This window comes from Hypanus sabinus, chromosome 28 (genome assembly GCF_030144855.1).
Source record: "Hypanus sabinus isolate sHypSab1 chromosome 28, sHypSab1.hap1, whole genome shotgun sequence".
Lineage (NCBI taxonomy): Eukaryota > Metazoa > Chordata > Chondrichthyes > Myliobatiformes > Dasyatidae > Hypanus > Hypanus sabinus.
In genome coordinates, this window is record NC_082733.1 from 45,281,038 (window position 1) to 45,300,483 (window position 19,446).

Genomic DNA, 19,446 nt, shown 5'->3' on the forward strand with positions numbered 1-19,446 from the left:
CAAACTCGACCAATGGCCTTCAACCCACATCTGTACCAAATATGACCAACTCACCACATCTGTAATAAACTCAACGACCAACCAACATCTGTTCAAAGCACAATATAAAATTAAACTGAAACTCTTCTGCCTGCAATTGTTCCACACTATTTCACTCCCTACATACTCGTGTATCCAAAATTTGCTTAAACATCTTCATTGTCTCTGCCTCCAGCACCACCCCTGGCAGCTTGTTGCAGGAACCCACCGTTCTGTAAAGGAAAACCTTGGTCTACACATCTTCTTTCAAGTTTTCCCTATCTCACTTTAAGTGCATGTCCTCCACCCTATAGAAGAGGTTCTGACTGTCTGTGCCTCTCATATGTCAATAAAAATGATCATCTCTCTTTAGCCTGTGCTGCTCCAGAGAAAACAACCCAGGATTGTCCAACATCTTAAAGCACATGCACTCTAAAAGAATGGTTTTGTTATTGACCCTTTTCAATCTGTCAATGACTTTGTCGAAGGTTTTGCTAAAGTCCTTATATTGTAGTTGTTACTTTCTCTGCAACTTTACTGTCAATTACCATCTTGTTGACCTGTACCCCACCCTGTTCTCGACTTACCCCTAACTAACACCTGATCTCAGAATTTCCTTTTTGACCCCTCCTTGCTTTCTCTACTTGGTTTATGTTCAACTTTTCATTTCTGCTGTAAGGTGACCTGGGTATTTCCAGAACTTTCTGTTCACCGTTCAAATGCAGATGCTTGTCCTGTGTCACTCAGCAAACTGGGAATGTTGAATTGGAATAATATCGAGCTTAACACAGAACCAGAGCATATTGCTGCCAGAAGAGCAATCTACCACTGCAATTCACCATTGTTCAGGGGCTATTTAAAGCAAATGCTAAGATAACAGAAGCACGTGCAAAGGAACATTTGGTATCTAGTGATCATCATTTTATTACTTTCAAGAAAATTATAGAGAAGGGTAGGACTTGTCCTCAGGTTGATATTCCAAATTGGAGTAAGCCCAATTTTGATGGCACGAGAACAGATTTTACATCTGTATTTACTTGGGAAACACACAGATAGACAAAAGAAAATCTGGAAATCCAAGCAACACACAAAATGTTGGAGGAACTCAGCAGGCCAGGCAGCATCAATGGAAAAGAGTACAGTTGATGTTTTGAGCTGAGACCCTTCATCAGGACTGGAGAAAAATAGAGGAGTCAGAGTAAGAAGGTGGGGGAGGGGAATAACAAGGTGATAGGTGAAACTGGGGTGGTTGGGTTGAAGTCAACAGCTGGGAAATTGGGGAACGAGATATAGTGCTGGAGAAGGGGGAATGTGAAAGGAGAGGACAAGGCCAGGGAAGAAGGAAAAGGGGGAGGAGCACCAAAGGGAGGTGGTGGGCAGTCAAGGAGATAAGGTGAAAGAGGGGAATGGTTATTACCAGACTGAGAAATCAATGTTCATGCCATCAGATTGGAGGCTACCCAGATGGAATATAAGGTGTTGCTCCTCTAACATGAGTGTGGCCTCATTGTGACGGTAGAGGAGGCCATGGACTGACATATCGTAATGGGAAGTGGAATTAAAATGGGAGATACCACTTTTTCTGATGGACAGAACAGAACATAGAACTGAGACAAAGGAGTATTGAGCTCATGAAACAGATGGATTATAGAGGAGGCCATGGACTGACATATCGTAATGGGAATGGGAAGTGGAATTAAAATGGGTGGTCACTGGGAGATCCCACTTTTTCTGATGGACAGAACATAGAACTGAGAGAAAGGAGTATTGAGCTCATGAAGCAGATGGATTATAGAGGATGAGGTACCTGCTGTCTTGAGGTGAATAAATCCCCAGGGCTTCAGAAAGATTCCCATCAGATCTTGTGGTAGGCTAATGCGGAAACTGTTGTGACGCTTGCTGAAATGTTTAAAACATGCTTAGCCATGGGTGAAGTGTTGGTTAATGTTTCGTTGCTGAAGAAAAACTTCAATAAACTGGGAAATTATAGGCTAGAGAGATTGACATCAGTCAAGGGTAAATTGTTGGAACCTGTTCTAAGGGACAGATTTGGACAGACAGGAATAGTCAATGTGGCATTGTACATGTTAGGTCATGTCAAACCAAACTTTTCAAGAAGGTTGTTGAAGGAAATGGGAGGGGGTGGAAACCCTATCCACATGGACTTTAGCAAGGCCTTTGACAAGGTCCTGCATGAGAGGCTGGGCCAGAAGGTTAAGTCATTTGGCATTTAGAATGATTCAACATTGGCTTAGTGGGAAAAGCCAGGGAGTGGTTGTGGACGGTTCCTCTCTGACTGGAGGCTTGTTGCTAGTAGTGTTATACAGGGATTGGGGCTATGTTTGTTGATGATTGTCATCTATATCAATGATCTGGATGAGGATGTGATAAACTGAATCAGCAAATTTACAGATGGTGTAATGGACAGCAAGGAAGGCTATCAAACTTTCAGAGGAATCTGCACCAGCTGAAAAATGGCAGATGGAATTGAATGCAGACAAGTGTGAGGTTTTGCACTTCAATAGGACCAACTGGGTTGACCTTACACGGGGAATGGTAGGGCATTGAGGAACGGTAGAACAGAGGGGTCTGAGAAAACAGGTCCATAATTACTTGAAAGTGGTGTCACAAACAGAGTTGTAAAGAAAGCTTTTGGCTCATTGACCTTCATAAATAAAAATATAGGGAACAGAAGTTGGGATGTTATGTTGAAGCTGTGTTAGACATTGCTGAGGCCTAATTTGGAGTATTGTGTGCAGTTTTGGTCACCTACTCACAGGAAAGATATCAATAGAGATTGAAAGAGTAGAGGAAATTTACAAGAATGTTGCTGGAACTTGGGGAGCTGCTTTATAGGGAAAAGTTGAATTTATTCCCTGGAGCATGGGAAAATGAGGGGAGATTTGATAGAAGTATACAAAATTATACAGAGAGTTAATGCAAGCAGACTTTTTCCATCTGGTTGGGTGAGGCTAGAACTAGAGGTTTTAGGTTAATGGTGAAAGGTGAAATATTTAAGGGGATGCTGAGGGAATGTTCTTCACTCAGAGGGTGGTGAGAATGTGGAATGAGAAGTCAGCAGAAGTAACTACATGGATGGGAGGGGTATGGAGGGTCATGTTCCAGATGCGGGTCAATTGGACTAGACAGTATAACAGCTTGGCATGGACTAGATGGGCTGAGGGGCCTGTTACTGTGCTGTAGTATTCTATGACTTGAAGAATCAATACTTTAAAATTGTTGGACATATTGATGAGTCTGGAAGGCTGAGGTGACCAATAAGATGCTGATATACTTTTCTTTCAACTTACATTAACCTCCACTAAGAATCTAAGAGAACGAAGATACCAGGATGGAGAATTAAAGCTACCAGTATCTGGTAGCCTGAGGTCACACTTGCATTCTGAACAGAGATGTTCCAAAGTTCAAAGTAAATGTTACTATCAAAGTACGTATATTGTATATCCCCAAATACAACCTGGGATTCATTTTCTCATGAGCATATTCAACAAATCTGTAGCTATAATAGAATCAATGAAAGGCTGTCCAACTAGGGCGTTCAACCAGAGTGCAGAAGACAACAAACTGCAAATGCTTAAAGAAGAAACAATAATATAAGTAAGCAATAAATATCAAGAACCTGAGATAAAGAGCCGTGAAAGAGAGTCCAGTGGTTATGGGAACATTTCAATGATGGGGTGTGAAGTTGAGTGAAGTTATCCCCTTTGGTTCAGAACCCTGATGGTTTAAGGCTAATAAATGTTCCTGAACCTAGTGGTGTGAGTCTTGAGGTTCTTGTACCTTCTTCTTGATGGCAGCAGTGAGAAGAGAGGACTGTCCCATCGTGGAGGAATCTGCATCATAAACTGTGAACAAAAGTGTAAAAGCACAAATACATTACTGTTTTATTTGTACGGTGGGGAGGTTTCCTCTGTGTTTTGTTGGAAGGTGTTGTATGGAATGGAATAGAAGTGGTTGGTTTGAGAAGTCAATCAGTCCATGAGAATGCCAATGAAGGGGCTGAGGAAAAGGGAGAAATATTTGATGGTGCCATCACTCTGCAAAAAGCAAAGGATGGTCTACTGATAGGGGTTGGGCGGTCAGCTAAGGGATGAGATCTCCTCTTGGATGGAGAGAGCAAACACAGATTATAACCACTTTGCTGAAGTGTTTGCATGATCTGACCTGTCAATTCTCCCTCTCACTCCTACTCCAACCTCTGTTGCTATCTCCAACACCTTTTCAACAAAGTCTAACCCAAGCTCAAGGAACAGCATTTCATCTTCCATCTGGGCACAGTACTGATACAGTACAGGCTCAGTACTGAGCTCAGCATCTTAGATAACTAAACAGTTTCTGTTCTGACTCTCTGTGATTACCTTTTACTTCTGCCTTTATCACACACCAAACCTCACCCAGTTCTATAAAATGTCTTCTACAGGCAACTCATTCTTGCCAAAGTTGCTGCCTCATCTGTTTAAGTACCTCATTTGAAGAGTTTTGGTTTGAATCTATATTGAATTCATTGATTTGAACCTCAACAACGATAAAAAGATACTATCAGCTGTGGCAACCTTGACCAGAGAGGCCTCTGATAAAAACAGAAAAATCCTGAAATACCCCAGGCATCTTGTATTCAGACCCAGATACAACCGAAAGATCTGACCTGGGCAGCCATCACTGCCTGGTGCCCTGATGAGTTGAAGGAGAACAGATGTTATGTTATATGTAACATCTATGTAATGTTATAAACACCCTTCTATGTAATGTTATATGTAGTGTGTGTTTTCCAGCTCCTGGACGCCAGTCGTGAGAGCGAAAATGGCTGTGTATTTTGGGAAGGAGGGCCTGATTGCTCAAAGCAGTGCAGAGCTTGGCTGGGACACAAACTAGAGAGGGATGTAATTGGGGCTGGCAGAGGGCCATGTTATTATACAAACAAAGTGCAGAGAAATTTCCTGATAAATGCACTGGTGTGAACACCCTCACATCAAGGACATGAAATGTCCTTGTAGCAAGCCTTCCACTGCCTCCTGCCAGATCAATATGTCCAAGGTAAAAGCTTCACTTCTCCCACCTCCAGATGGAATCAATACTATCTACTTTGTGGCTCCCCCATTGGCACATCTGGTAAGTGTAAAACCAAAACTACAAAAATCAGTTTGGTTAATCTACAGAATAACAACTGTAGCTGGTAAACTAGGTGTTTGTAACAATACTATGATCTCATGGGGGTGATCATGTCAGGTCTATACTTTAAATCAAATGGAACTACATCCCTAAATAGTTTGAAATTACCAGAACCACACATTGAAACCAAGCATTTAAAGTAATCCATTCCAAAATCAGTGGTTACATATCTTCTGGCTAGTGACAGATTCTGTGCAAAACACTAAATGCAGATGATCACTGGAAACCTGTTCCATTCCAGAAGAAAATGCTTCAGCATGTAGAGCTGAAAGGTGTGTTGTTGGTCGACGGTCGGTTAGGGCAGACATCTGATGTCAGTTGGTGCATATTGTTGATGGGTGTGGGTTAGTGGATACCTCTGGTGCACACAGGTTGGTGTGAGCTCTTGAATGAGTGTGACCAGACAATGGACAGTAGGTTGCTACAATCTGATAGTGGGTGTGTGTCAATGAGTGTGTTGGTCATGGGTGTATGTGCCAGATAGAACACGATTATGTCGTGTGTTACTCGATGATGTTTGTGGTTAGTGGGAAGAATAAAAGTGTAGAGCATTTTCTAACTGGGCAGAGAATTAAGAAACTGGAAGTGCAAAGAGTTATGCAGTCCTAGATCAGGACTTAAGGCAGTGATTCCCAATGGGGGCAGTACCGGTCCCCCCTCAAAGGGGACGGTTATGTGTCCCAAGATGGTGTTAGGGGAAATAGAAGTCAATGGAGAGTTAGTAAGTGACACCCTAACGAGGCTTTTGAACTGACCAACCATGTTAACTCACTGCTGTTGTCAACATCCGATAGGCATTCCCATTTTGTGTTAATTTTTTATTTTAATGTAGTCCGGTTAATAATGGATAATCACACATGGCGTGATCTCTATGAGTCCGAAGGTGGTGAAACCTTGTACTCTAATCCTGCTAGGAAACATTAATGCAATGTTACAGACCTGGAGTTTGGTTTTATTCCATTCCCATCAGATTAGCCACACCCCATGTGTCTTATTTGTAATATTGTCTCTCTAATGAACCATGAAGCCATCCAGGTTGCAGAAACACTTCCTTAAAAGACATCCTGAAGAAGCTACTTATGGTATTATAGTACTCAGTTCCAGAAGATGAAAGAAACATTGGAAAAGAGTTGCACACTGGAGTCATTTACCAAGAAAAATAAAAGTGACTTTGATAGTGGTCTTATTGCTTCTTATAATATTTCCAAAATAATAGGGAAGTGTGGAATATCTCATACAATTAGTGAAAGATTAACAATGCCTGCTGTATCAGAAGTGCTCAGCACTGTTCTCAAAATGGATTCCAGTATTTTAAAATCAATTCCTCTGAGTAATAACTGAAGCTCATTGTATTAATGAAATGAGTGAAGACATGGATAATCAACCATGCATAAAACAGAAAACAGAATTTGGGATAAAACTAGATGAGTCAACTGTGTGAGACAACAAGGCATTGCTAATAGCATATCTATGATTTATCAAACATGGAGAAACTTATGAAGAGATTCTCTTTTGTAAAATGTTAAAAACAGTATCAACGGAGAATCAATCTACGACGAGATCAAAATGTATATTGAGGATAAAAGTTTTCAATTAGGAACATGATTTCTTACGTAACAGATGGAGCACCATATATGACAGGTCACTATGCTGGTTGAGTGGCATTTATGAGAAAAGTAATTCCAAATCTGTTAGCAATCGATTGTGTAATTCGTCGATAACATTTCACAGCCAAACACCTCAGCCAGCGACTTTTTTTGAGGATGACTCCTGTAATAACTAAAGCTCATCCGTTAAACAGCAAAATATTTCACCATTTACGCCAAGATAACAATGAAGGGTTTGAACACTTGCTTCTTCACATTGATGTGCATTGGCTGTCAAAAGCTTGCTAGTTAAAACATTTCTTTAATCTTTTTGACATTGTTGTTGAATTTTTGCTCAAAGTTGGCAAGATCTTGGGAAAGAAAATTGAACTTTTATGTGGAGATATAGCATACCTAGCTGATCCATGTGACAAAATGAACATTCCAAATAAGAAACTGCAGGGTGAGAATTTCAATTTAATCCAGGCAAAAAGTGCAGTGTCCACTTTTATCATAAGATTGGAAATATATAAGCAACACATTGGGAGAAGAATGTTCTCACAATTTTCTTGCATGGATTGTATGGCGCTCCTTTCCACAGATGGTGATTTGGAAGAGTACTGTTTACACCTGCAGTCACGGAAGAAGGATTTTCAGAATCATTTCAAGGATATGAACAATCTGGAAATTCTGGACAGGGTAATTAACCCATTTCTTTACAAGGTGGAAGAACAGGAAGAGAGCTTGCAAGAAGAAGTTATCAAAATTCAGGATGATGAAGAAGGAAAATGCTTTTCAAAAATGTCAGCTTTTGTGATATGTGGCTACACTGTCATACAAAGTTTCCAGGTCTTTGGAGAAGAGCCAAACTGTTCTTCATTGCATTTCCATCCTCTGACCTTTTTGAAAGAGGCTTCAGTGCAATGAACCACATACTCACAAAAACATGGAAACAACCTGGACATTGTTACACGTGAGGACTTCAGGCTTTTGCTGTCACAACTTGAACAGGTATTTCAATTCTTGCTAACAATCATCAAGCTCAAGGATCACATTGATATCAAAGCTGCTGTACAGCACACTGGTACTATGTAAGTTAAGTTTAAAGACAATTTAAAATTTAAAGCAAAATTATTTTTTTCATGTTAGCATATGGTAGACATGGTTTTATTCTATGGGGGCGCTGGGAAGTATATTGTGCCCAAGAGTGGCGTTGGCAAGTATGAAGGTTTTTTAGGGGGTGTGTTGGAAAGTATTAAAGTGCTTTGGGGGGCGGGGGGGGAGCGTTGGGCTAAAACAGGTTGGGAAACACTGCTTTAAGGTTACCTTGCAGGTAAGTTGTTAGTAAGGAAGGCAAATGCAACACTAGCATTCATTTTGAGAGGACCAGACTATAACAGCAAGCATGTACAGCTGAGGCTTTGTAAGACACTGTTTAGACAACAATTGAAGTATTGTGAACAGTTTTGGTCCTTGCATTTGATAGTGCAAATTGCGTTGGTAGTGCAGATGGTCCAAAGGAAATTCATGAGAATGATTCCTGAAACGAATAGCTTAACAGATCAAGGGAGTTTCAATGCATTGGACTCATACTTGAGGGAGTTCAGAAGGACAAGAGGGAGAGCATCGCATTGAAACCTCTGGATTATTAAAAGGCCTGGACAGACTGGACACAGGAAGAATGTTTGCCTTAGGAGGAGAGTCTAGAATATGAGTGCGCAGCCTCAGAATAAAGAGACATTCCATGAGATGAGGAGGAGTTTCTTCAGGCAGAGGATGGTGAATCCGTGGAATTTGTTGGCATGTGAGCTGTGAAGGGCAAGTGATTGGCTGTACCATAATCACAAGAGATTCTGCAGATGCTGGAAATCTTCAGGAACACACATAAAATGTTGGAGAAACTCAGCAGGTCAGGCAGCATCTATGGGAAGGAATTAACGGTCGACATTTTGGGTTGAGACCTTTCATCAGGAAGACAAGACTTAAAGACTGGGTGTATTTAAGGCAGAGGTTGAGATTGATAGGTTCCTGATTGATAATGGAGAAGGTACGAGAATGGGCTTGAGAAACAAAGATCAGATGCCATTGAATGGTGTAACAGACTCGATGGGCTGAATGGCCACTCTCCAAAAGCTTATGGCTTTGTGCAGGCAGTTCACGTTTTAAATGATTGAGTTCTTTTGCGGAGGTGATAAAGGCACTGGTTGTAGTCTACATGGGCCTAGTAAGGGGAGGACAAATGGTATAAATGTCAGGACACTTGAGGACATCGATGTACAAGGGCATCATGGTGTCAAAGCCCAGAGCTCCCTGAAAGTGGTAGTACCAATTGATAGTGGTGGAGAAGCTTGCCCTCATCGGTTGGGGTATTGAAAACAGGAGTCAAGAAGTCAAAGTCCAGACTACTGCATTCTGCTCTGGTCACTTCATTACAGGAAGGATGTGGAGGCTCTAGAGAGAGTGCACCAGGGTGTCGCCTAAAGACTATCAGATATAAGAGAAGTTTGGACAAACTTGGATTATTTTCTGCAGTGAGTTAGAGGCCGATGGGAGACTGGATAGATGGTTTTAGAATTATGAGGGACATAGATAACGTCCCAGGTAGAAATGTTAAATATAGAGAGCATTGCTTTAAGAGGAGGAAAGTTTAAAGGGGATGTGCAGGGAAAAGGAGTGTTAGATGCTGGGATTGTGTTGCTAGAGATAATGGCAGAAACAGACACAAAAGTACATTTTAAGAGACATTTAGACAGACGGAATAGTTGGGGAGCAAATGTGGACACGTGGGAAGATAGGAAGGGGATTATGGACCACGTGTGGCAGATGGGGGGGGACATGGACCACATGTGGGCAGATGAGGGGGAATGTGGACCATGTGTGGGCTGATGGGGGGAAGAAATATGGACCACGCATGGGCAGATGGGGGGGGGGGGGGGGATATAGACCATGGGTCACTGGCAGCCACCCTGAAAAGAACCTCATCATCCCCAACTCTCTGCCTTCTGGCAGTCAGCCAATCTTCTATCCATATGAATACCTTGCTCTAACACCACACACTCCAATCTTGTTTAGAAGCCTCATATGTAGCACCTTGTCAAAGGCCTTCTGAAAATCCATTCGTCCATTGACTTTCCTTCATCAAGCCTGCTTGTTACCTCCTCAAAGAAAGCCAAGTTGGCCGTCCCTAAGAAACCTTGTCTCCAACTTCCACCCTACCCTCAAGTTTACCTGCTTCATTTCCGATACCTCCCTCCCCCTGATCTCATTGTCTCTATCTCTGCAGTCAGCTTATCCATTGATGTCCATTATAAACTCAATGACTCTCATAGCTACCCAGACTATACCTCTTTCCACCACATCTGCTCTCAAAATGAGGCTTTTCATTCCAGACTAAAGGAGATGTCCTCCTTTTTCAAAGAAAAGGGCTTCCACCATCAATGCTGCCCTCAACCATATCTCTTCCATTTCACACATATCTGCCCTCACCCCATCCTCCCACCAGCCTCGTGTCTAGCACATAATTGTCTGTTACTTCCACCATCTCCAATGGGATCCCACCAAGCACATCTTCCCGTCCCCCGCCACTTTCTGCTTTCTGCAGGGATCACTCCTTTCGCAACTCCCTTGTCCATTCATTGCTCCCCACTGATCTCCCTCCTGGTACCTATCCTTGCAAGCGGAACAAGTGCTACACCTGCCCCTACACCTCCTCCCTCACTATTATTTGGGGGCTCTAAACAGTCCTTCCAGGTGAGGTGACACTTCACCTGTAAGTCTATTGGGGTCATCCAGATACCATAGATGACCTTTGTGTCATCAGCAAACTTACTAAGCTAACCCTCCATGCTGGTATCTTTCTTGCAATACCATAGGGTCTCAACTTGTTAAGCAGTCTCCTGTATGGCACCTTGGATTTTCCAAAGGCCTTTGACAAGTACACAATATCCCCTGGTTCTCCATTGTCTATCCTACTAGTTCATTCTTTAAGGATTTCCAACAGATATGTCAGGCAAGATTTTTCCTTAAGAAAGCCATGCTGACTATGGGCTTTTTTCAACCAGCTCCAACATCTCCCCAACCACTGAGGTCAGACTAACTGTCCATAATTTTCTTTCTTCTGCCTTTCTCCCTTCATGAACAGTGCAGTGACATTCCAGAATCTAGTGATTCTTTAAAGATCATTACTAATGCCTCCACAATCCCTTCAGCCACTTCTTTCAGAACCCTGGGGTGTACATCATCTGGTCTAGGTGACTTACCTACCTACAGACCTTTCAGATTCCCAAGCACCTTCTCTCTAGTAATGACCACACACTTCTGCTCCCATACTCTCCAACTTCTGGCTAATTGGTAATGTCTTCCACAGTGAAGACTGATGCAAAATATTTGTCTGCCATTTCCTTGTCCCCATTGCTGGCATCATTTGAAACTCTCCAGCATTATTTTCCAGCAGTTTGATATGTACCCTCATCTCCCTTTTACACTTTATGCTGTATATCTGAAGGAACTTTTGGTATCCTTTTTAATATTATTGGTCGACTTACCTTTGTATTTCATCTTAATGACTTTTTTTTTGTTGCCTTCTGTTGGTTTTGAAAAGCTTCCCAATCCTATAAAAGAGTTATTTCACATGTATGAAAGTAAAGGAGAGGCGAGAGTGGATATTGGACTGCTGGAAAATGATGCTGGAGAGGTAGTGATGAGGGGCAAAGGAATGGTGGACAAGCTCAATAAGTATTTTGCATTAGTCTTCTCTGTGGAAGACGCTAGCTGTATGCCAGAAATTCAAGAGTTTCAAGGGGCAGAAGTGAGTGTTATTGCCATTAGTAAGGGGAAGGAGCTTGAGAAGCTGAGAATTCTGAAGGTAGACAAATCACCTGTACTGGAATGACTACACCCCAGGGTTCTGAAGAGATTGTGGAGGCAGTAGTAATGATCTGTCAAGAATCACTAGATTCTGGAATGGCTTCAGAGGACTGGAAAATTGCAGATGTAACTCCACTCTTTAAGAAGGGAGGGAAGCAGAAGAGAAATTATAGGCCAGTTAGCCTGACTTTAGTGGTTGGGAAAATGTTGGAGTCTATTATTATGGATGATGTTTCAGAGTACTCGGAGACACATGATAAAATAGGTTGAATTTAACATAGTCTCCTTAAGAGGGAATCATGCCTAAAAAATCTGTTGGAATTATTTGAGGAAATAACAGGCAGGATAGACAAAGGATATTGATTACTTGGATGTTCAGAAGGCCTTTGACAAGTTGCCACACTTGAGGCTGCTTAACAAGAATCCATGGCATTACAGTAAAGATACCAGCATGAATAGAAGATTGGCTGGCCGGCAGGAGACAAAGAATGGGAATAATAGGGCCTTTTCCAGCTGGCTGCCAGTGACTAGTTGTATCCACAGGGGTCAATGTTGGAACCACTTCTCACGTTACATGTCAATGATTTGGATGATGAAATTGCTGGCTTTGTGGTCAAGTTTGCAGACGCTATGAAGATAGGTGGAGGGGCATGGACTCTGCATGAATGCTTAGACAGATTGGGAGAATGATCAAAGAAGTGGCAGATGGAATACAGTATGGTCAGTGTATGGTCATGCACTTTGGTAGAAGGAATAAAGGTGTGGACTATTTTCTAAATGAGAGAAAATCCAAAAAGCAGAGGCGCAAAGGGACTTCGAAGTCCTTGTACAGGATTCTCTAAAGGTTAACTTGTAGGTTGAAAGGCAAATGCAATGTCAGTATTAATTTCAAGAGGACTCGAATATACGAGCAAGGATTTAATGCTAGGAGGTTATAAGACAGCACTTGGAGTATTGTGAACAGTTTTGGGTCTGTAATCCAAGAAAAGATGGGCTGGCATTGGTGAGGCTCCATAGTTGGTTCACAAGAATGATCTCAGAAATGAAAGGGTTAACATACTGACTGAGGAGTGTTTACTGGATCTGTGACTTCATTCACTGGAGTTCAGAAGAATTGGATTGGTGGAAAGTGGATTTCAATGAAGTATATTGAATATTGAAAGGCCTAGATCGAGTGGACATGGAGGGGACACTTCCTATGGTCAGTGGGTGTAAGATCAGAGGGAACAGCCTCAGAATAGAGGGACTTGCATTCAGAAAAGAGATGAGGAGGAATTTCTTTAGCCAGAAGGTATTAAATGTGTGGAATTCATTGTTACAGATGGCAGTGGATGTCAAGCCATTGGGTATATTTAAAGAAGGGAGTGATAGGTTCTTGCTAATTAGGGTATCAAAGTTAACAGGAAGGAGGCAGAAGAACAGGATTGAGAGCCATAATCAGCCATAATGGAATGGTGGAGCAGAGTTGGTAGGCTGAATTGACGAATTCTACTTCTATGTCCTATGGTCTATGAATTGATAAGTTGCCAGTGAATTGAATTGACTTTTATTACTTACATCCTTCATATACATGAGTAAGAACCTTTATGTTATGTCTCCATCTACATAATAACTATCATGTACAACAGGACAGTCAATATAACATAGAAATACAGTGCGTCAGCATGAATTAATCAGTCTGATGGCCTGGTGGAAGAAGCTGCCCCGGAACCTGTTGATCTTGGTTTTTAAGTTGAGGTACTGTTCCCTGGATGGTAGCAGCTGGAAGAGTTTGTGGTTGGGGTGACTCGGGTCTCCAATGATCCTTCGGCCCCCTTTTACACACCTGTCTTTATAAATGCCCTAAATTGAGGGAAGTTCACATCTACAGATGCGCTGGGCTGTCCGCACCACTCCCTGCAGAAACCAGTTCCCCTGTAGAAATTTCTTAAGATTTGGGGGCATATATCAAATTTCTTCAACCGTCTAAGAGGTGAAAGAGGCACTGCTGTCCTTTTCACCACACAGCCGTTACGCACAGACCACGTGAGATCCTCGTTGATGCCAAGGAGCTTAAAGCTGTTCACCCTCTCAACCCCAGATCCATTGCTATCAATAGGGGTTAGCCCATCTCCATTCCTCCTGTAGTGCACAACCAGCTCCTTTGTTTTTGCGACATTGAGGGAGAGGTTGTTCTTTTGACAACACTGTGTCAGGGTGATGACTTCTTCCCTGAAGGCTGCCGCATTATTATTTGAGATTAGGCCAATCAGTGTGGTGTCATCAGCAAATTGGAGCTGTGGGTGGTGACACAGACAGCGCAGGAGAGGGCTTAGAACACAGCCCTGAGGGGCACCTGTGTTGAGGGTCAGAGGTGAGGGAGCCCACTCTTGTTACAGACAGACAGACATACTTTACTGATCCCGAGGGAAATTGGGTTTCATTATAGCCATGCCAACCAAGAATAGTTAAGAAATATAGCAATGTAAAACCATAAATAATTAAATAATAAGTTAATCATGCCAAGTGGAAATAAGTCCAGGACCAGCCTATTGGCACAGGGTGTCTGACACTCCAAGGGAGGAGTTGTGAAGTTTGATGGCCACAGGTAGGAATGACTTCCTATGACGCTCAGTGTTACATCTGGGTGGAATGAGTCTCTGGCTGAATGTACTCCTGTGCCTAACCAGTACATTATGGAGTGGATGGGACAGATGGCATGCGACTGCTGGTGATCTAACAGGAAATTGAGCTTATTGCTCAGCATGAACTGACACCAGAGCAGCATTTTTGACTGAGCTCATATTATAGACATTGGATCAAGTTGTACTTTACCAGTGAAATGGCTTCTGCCTAACTGCCTTACAGTGGTCGATGGCACTCCCTCTATCTTCTACTTGGTAGATTTCTTCCAGAATTCTAGCACTTAATCCACATGTTAATATAAAATGGTGGATTCCTGATTTGTAAACAGACAGTTTTAACAAACAGCATAAAAACTCAATAAATCTTACATACTTAGTAAAATGTAACACAATTTTTCTTTGTTATGGGAATGTAAGTTTTGAAATAGTAACTAGGGTGTGTTTTCTCTTGGCTTTGGCAAGATAGTATTTTACGAAACAGGGGGCTTGGGGTAGGGAGCAGCAGCAGGAAAAGGAAAAACAAACTTTGTTAATTATATATTATGAAAATATATGACTGTTTGCAACATATTGAAACATCAGTGCACGGAGGCCCGACAGCTCCTTCAGTTTATTTAATTGCTATGATCAGCCTCTCTGACAAGGGCGTGTTCCAGACAGGCAACACTTGCTTCTAGCCTCAGTGGTGAGGTCAATCGCCTGAATAAGAACGTAATTTGGAGGCACTGAGAGACAGAAATTGGTGAACATTATTAAAAATATGGCAAAGGTTTTATAATTAGAGGAAAAATATTTACTGTTAATATATTAAACTATGGCAACACAATATCAGAGTCTACTACACAGAACTGGCATTCTATCTGGTGTTTACAGGAAATGTGTTTCATGTTTGATGGGATTCAGGATAATAGGAACTTGGGAAACCTCTCTCTCCTTTGCCATCTAAGTTTTTCCTGGCATTACCCTTATACTTTGTTCACTACTATATTGCCTTAAAAAAATAGAAACTTATATGGCCCCTTTTATATTTTGAAGTAATTGCCAATAATTTGGAAACAATCTATTTGTCACCTTCACTCCTTGAAAATGGAAATATTTTCAGTCAGTCATGCAGCACAAAAACCAGCCCTTTGTCCAACTCATTCATACTGTGTGTTGCCCCCAGCTGCCATGTTTGGTCTCTAAACCTCTCCTACCCATGTATTCATGGGTGGTTTTTAAATGTGATTTCTGGCCGTTCATCCAAATATGCACTGCCCTTTGTGTGAAGAGGCCACCCTGATGCCCCCTCTAAATCCCTCACCTTTTATCCTAAGCCTATGCCCTCTTGTTTTTGCCTCCTCCCTTTGAAAAAGACTGTATGTTTTCACCCTGTCATAACTCTCATGATCTTGTATAGCTCTATCATGTCATCCCTTAATCTCCTACATCCCAGGGAATAAAGTCCTAGACTACAAACCTCCCCTTGTAACTCCTGGCAAATCTTTTCTGCACTCTTTCCAGTTTAACATCTGTCCTGTAACAGGTTGAGCAAAACTGTACACCGTACTTCGTGTAGCCTCACCAACAGCTTATATAACTGCAATACAACTAAACAATTCCTGTACTCAGTGCCCTAACTGATAAAGGTCAGAGTGCCAGACACCTTCTTCAGCACCTTGTCTATAGCTGTGACGCCACGTTCACTGAACTACGCTCTTGCAGTCCTGGGTCCCCTGTTCTGTACCACTCTCATCCTGGTCTGATCTGCCAACTGCAATACCTCACACTTACCTGGACTGAATGCCATCTACCAATCCCAAGCTCACATTCTGAGCAGATTAATAACTTTTTATAACCTTCTGTCCTACCTACAACACATCTATGTTAGTATCATCAGCAAACTAACTAACCATGCCTGTACATTCATGTCCAAATTGTTTCATTTAAATTGCAAACAACAAAGATTTTAGTATCAAACTTTGTGGCACAGCATGAGACACAAGACTCTAGCCTGAGAAAGAACCCCCTGCTTCCTCTTGAATTCAATCTGCTATTCTCCCTGGATCCCAGCCTTCCAGACTAGCATGAGGTTCAGAGAAGATTCACTAGAATGATTCCGGGAATGAGAGGGTTAACATATGAGGAGGGACCTCATAGAAACATTTCTAATGTTGAAAGGCATGGACAGAGTGGATGTGGTAAAGTTGTTTCTCATGGTGGGGGAGTCTAGTACGAGAGGACATGACTTGAAGATTGCAAGGCACCCATTCAGAACAGAGATGAGAAAAAATTTTTTAGCCAGAGGGTGGTGAATCTATGGAATTTGTTGCCATGGGCGACAGTGGAGGCCAAGTCATTGGGTGTATTTAAGGCAGAGATAGATAGGTATCTGAGTAGTCGGGGCATCAAAGGTTATGGTGAGAAGGCGGGGGAATGGGACTAAAGGGGAAATTGGATCAGCTCATGATGAAATGGTGGAGAAGATGGGCTGAATGGCCGACTTCTGCTCCTTTGTCTTATGGTCATGCAGTGTCAAGTTTTAAGTTTAAGTTCAATTATTATTCACCATACATGAATGCCCATGAACACAGTCAAATGAAACAGCTTTGAAAAGCTTTGCTAAAATCTGTACAGACACCATTCACCCTATCGCATACCTCCTTGAAGAACTTTCCATGCTGACTGTCCCAAATCAGACCATCTCTCCAAGTGTTGGTAGATCTAGTACATGACAATGGCCTTAACCACTTGCTCTCAAAATCCTCATCCATGTTTTAATTACCTTCAAATTCTTCTGTTTCAATGTTCCCCTTTCTCATCTAATCTTTCACCAACAGTTCCACTCTCTGCATCTCCTTCATTGTCTCATGGATCTAATAACTCTGCTTACTGATTAGCAAAGGCACATGACTTCAGATCTATCATGCTCAAATCTGTCCATGTCTTTCACTCTTGCAAACTCCAGCTCAAGCATTTCTTCAATTTTACTCTCTTCTGCAATCCACAGTCTGGTTTGGGAAATCTCCAGGTTAAGAACACCTGGCTTAAAGGATAGGCTGTACATAAAAACAAGCTCCCAGAATATTATTAAATTCAAAAGTCCCATGTACACACGCACACACAGTAACTTCATTCCTACAAATGACAGAACTAGATTTCTCTCTGTTTACTTTTAATCACTGTTCTTATCAGGTTGATATGCTTTTGATACCATTCATTACAATACCATTGAGGGATGGTTACCATAGAGTGATTTTTTTGTTTATTTTCTGACACGGAAAGTCTGTAAAAACTGAATCTGTTTGTTATCTGGGGACAGTCTGTATGTGGAAAAATCAAAATGCAAAAACTGCAGAGCTGCAAGTCTGAAGTAAGTAGGCCAGACAGCATCTGTGCAGAAAGAAACAGAGTTAATGCTTTGGGTCAAAGATCCTTCATTTCTGCTGTACTTACATTTTCCAAGTGCCTCAAGTACCTTCCTGAACTGTGACTTCCCTTATATCATAACTGAGGAGACTTCGAACCAAACTCAACTATTGCTTACAACTTTTCTCCCCTCGGCCAGAGAAAGTACAAGTTCTTTGGTCCTCACTTCCCCAGAGCTCAGGGTGTTAGTAGCAGGAAGTGGGCAGTTTTATTTAATGATACCCTTCGGGGTTTCCAAGCCGCGCCAGTTAACCCTAACCTAATCACAGGGCAATTGACAACAACCTTCCTGGCACATCTTTGGATTGTGGGAGAAAACCTATGCATTCCACGGGGAGGATGTACAGAAACTTGCTACAGATTGGATCTGGAATTGAACTCCGGAACATTCTGAACTGTAGTAGTGTCGCACCAACTGCTACGCTATCACTGTGCCCTCTTGTGCGTTAAAGTTAGAATCAACCCTAACCCAATTCCAGATTCTATGAGATTTCACCCACCAGCTTCCTTTCCTCTTTACAGCAGGGTTCCCAATTTGAGGTCCATGACCCTTCGAATAATGGCAAGGTTCCCTGGTCTGTCCCCATTTGCAACAACCGTTCCCCCTTATGATCGCACTTGGTCGAGCGAGCAGAAGCATCATAGTGAGAGCAATGTCTATCATTTCACCTACTTCCTTCCTACCATGTCAGGACTTCCAAGGAAAGTGATGATTCATTTGCATTTCCTCCAATGACAGTGCATTTGTGCTTTCATTAGAGAATCCAGATGCGTGACAGCTTTGCAGCACCTCTGCATTTAGTCTAGAGACGTGACTCGGAGCTCTCAGCCACTAACTCTCCATGACCTCCTATACAATTGAACCCCAAGCCAACATAAGCTAGAGGAACAACACCTCATCTTGCACCTGAGCTCAATATCAGCTATCGTGTCAAGCTGGTACTAACACCTGCAATGTCTGTTGTATTGGCTCACTGTCCCATTTCCAACAGCACCACCTGACCTGCACTTTATTTACTTTTCCTTTGTTTTTGCATTCTCACCCTTTGACACCCCTCATTTCATACCTTCTGTTCAACTTCCCTCCTTAACCCACCAACGTATGCATTTCTCTGTAATGGCCCTGGTCTCAAACAATCATTTCCTTCGTCCTACCCACCATACCTCTTTTCGCAGCTTAGAATTAGCCATTCTCCTATTCTGACAAATGGTCTTTAACCAGAAACATTACCCGTTTCTCTCCCACAGACACAGACGCTACCTGACCACACACAATCCATCCTCCCCATCTCAAACCAACCTGCACTCCGATTGTCCTGCTACAGGGGTCCGACAGCGGCTGGTGCTCCCACAAATTAGTTACCACATCACCGTCTAAACCAGGGGTTCCCAACCTGGGATCCCACAGACTGCTTGCTTAATAATATTGGTCCACGGCATAAAACAAAAGATCGGGAACCTCGAGTCTAAATACTTATGAACTCACGTTGCTTCCTCACTTCAGGGTTACTAATGTTGTAGGCGACATCCAGCTTCCAGAACTGGGCCTGATCCTCCTTTCCTACGTGGACCAGCATCTCGTGGACACCAAAAGGCAGGGGACAGACGCCGAGGATGGGGAGAGGGGGTCTGACAGGGGATCCAGACTGTGTCAGTGGGCCAAGGCCCGGTACGGTACGGACTCCCCCCACACCGCCACACTCAGTCAGCCATGTTTTTCTGGGGCGTTCCCTCGGGCGGGGCGTCAGCCATGT

General features: G+C 42.5%; 1 long non-coding RNA gene across 2 annotated transcripts; it reads right to left on the reverse strand.

Moving 5' to 3' along the window:
• Positions 1 to 917: 917 nt before the first annotated feature.
• Positions 918 to 19,435, reverse strand: LOC132382672 (uncharacterized). Of its 2 annotated transcripts, none has more exons than XR_009508443.1 (2): positions 19,179 to 19,435; positions 918 to 3,884 (listed from the first exon to the last, which is right to left on the reverse strand). It is a non-coding gene; the product is annotated as an uncharacterized LOC132382672 (long non-coding RNA). The 2 variants fall into 2 exon arrangements; XR_009508442.1 differs by having other exon boundaries at positions 918 to 7,424.
• Between the last annotated feature and the right edge of the window lie 11 nt (positions 19,436 to 19,446).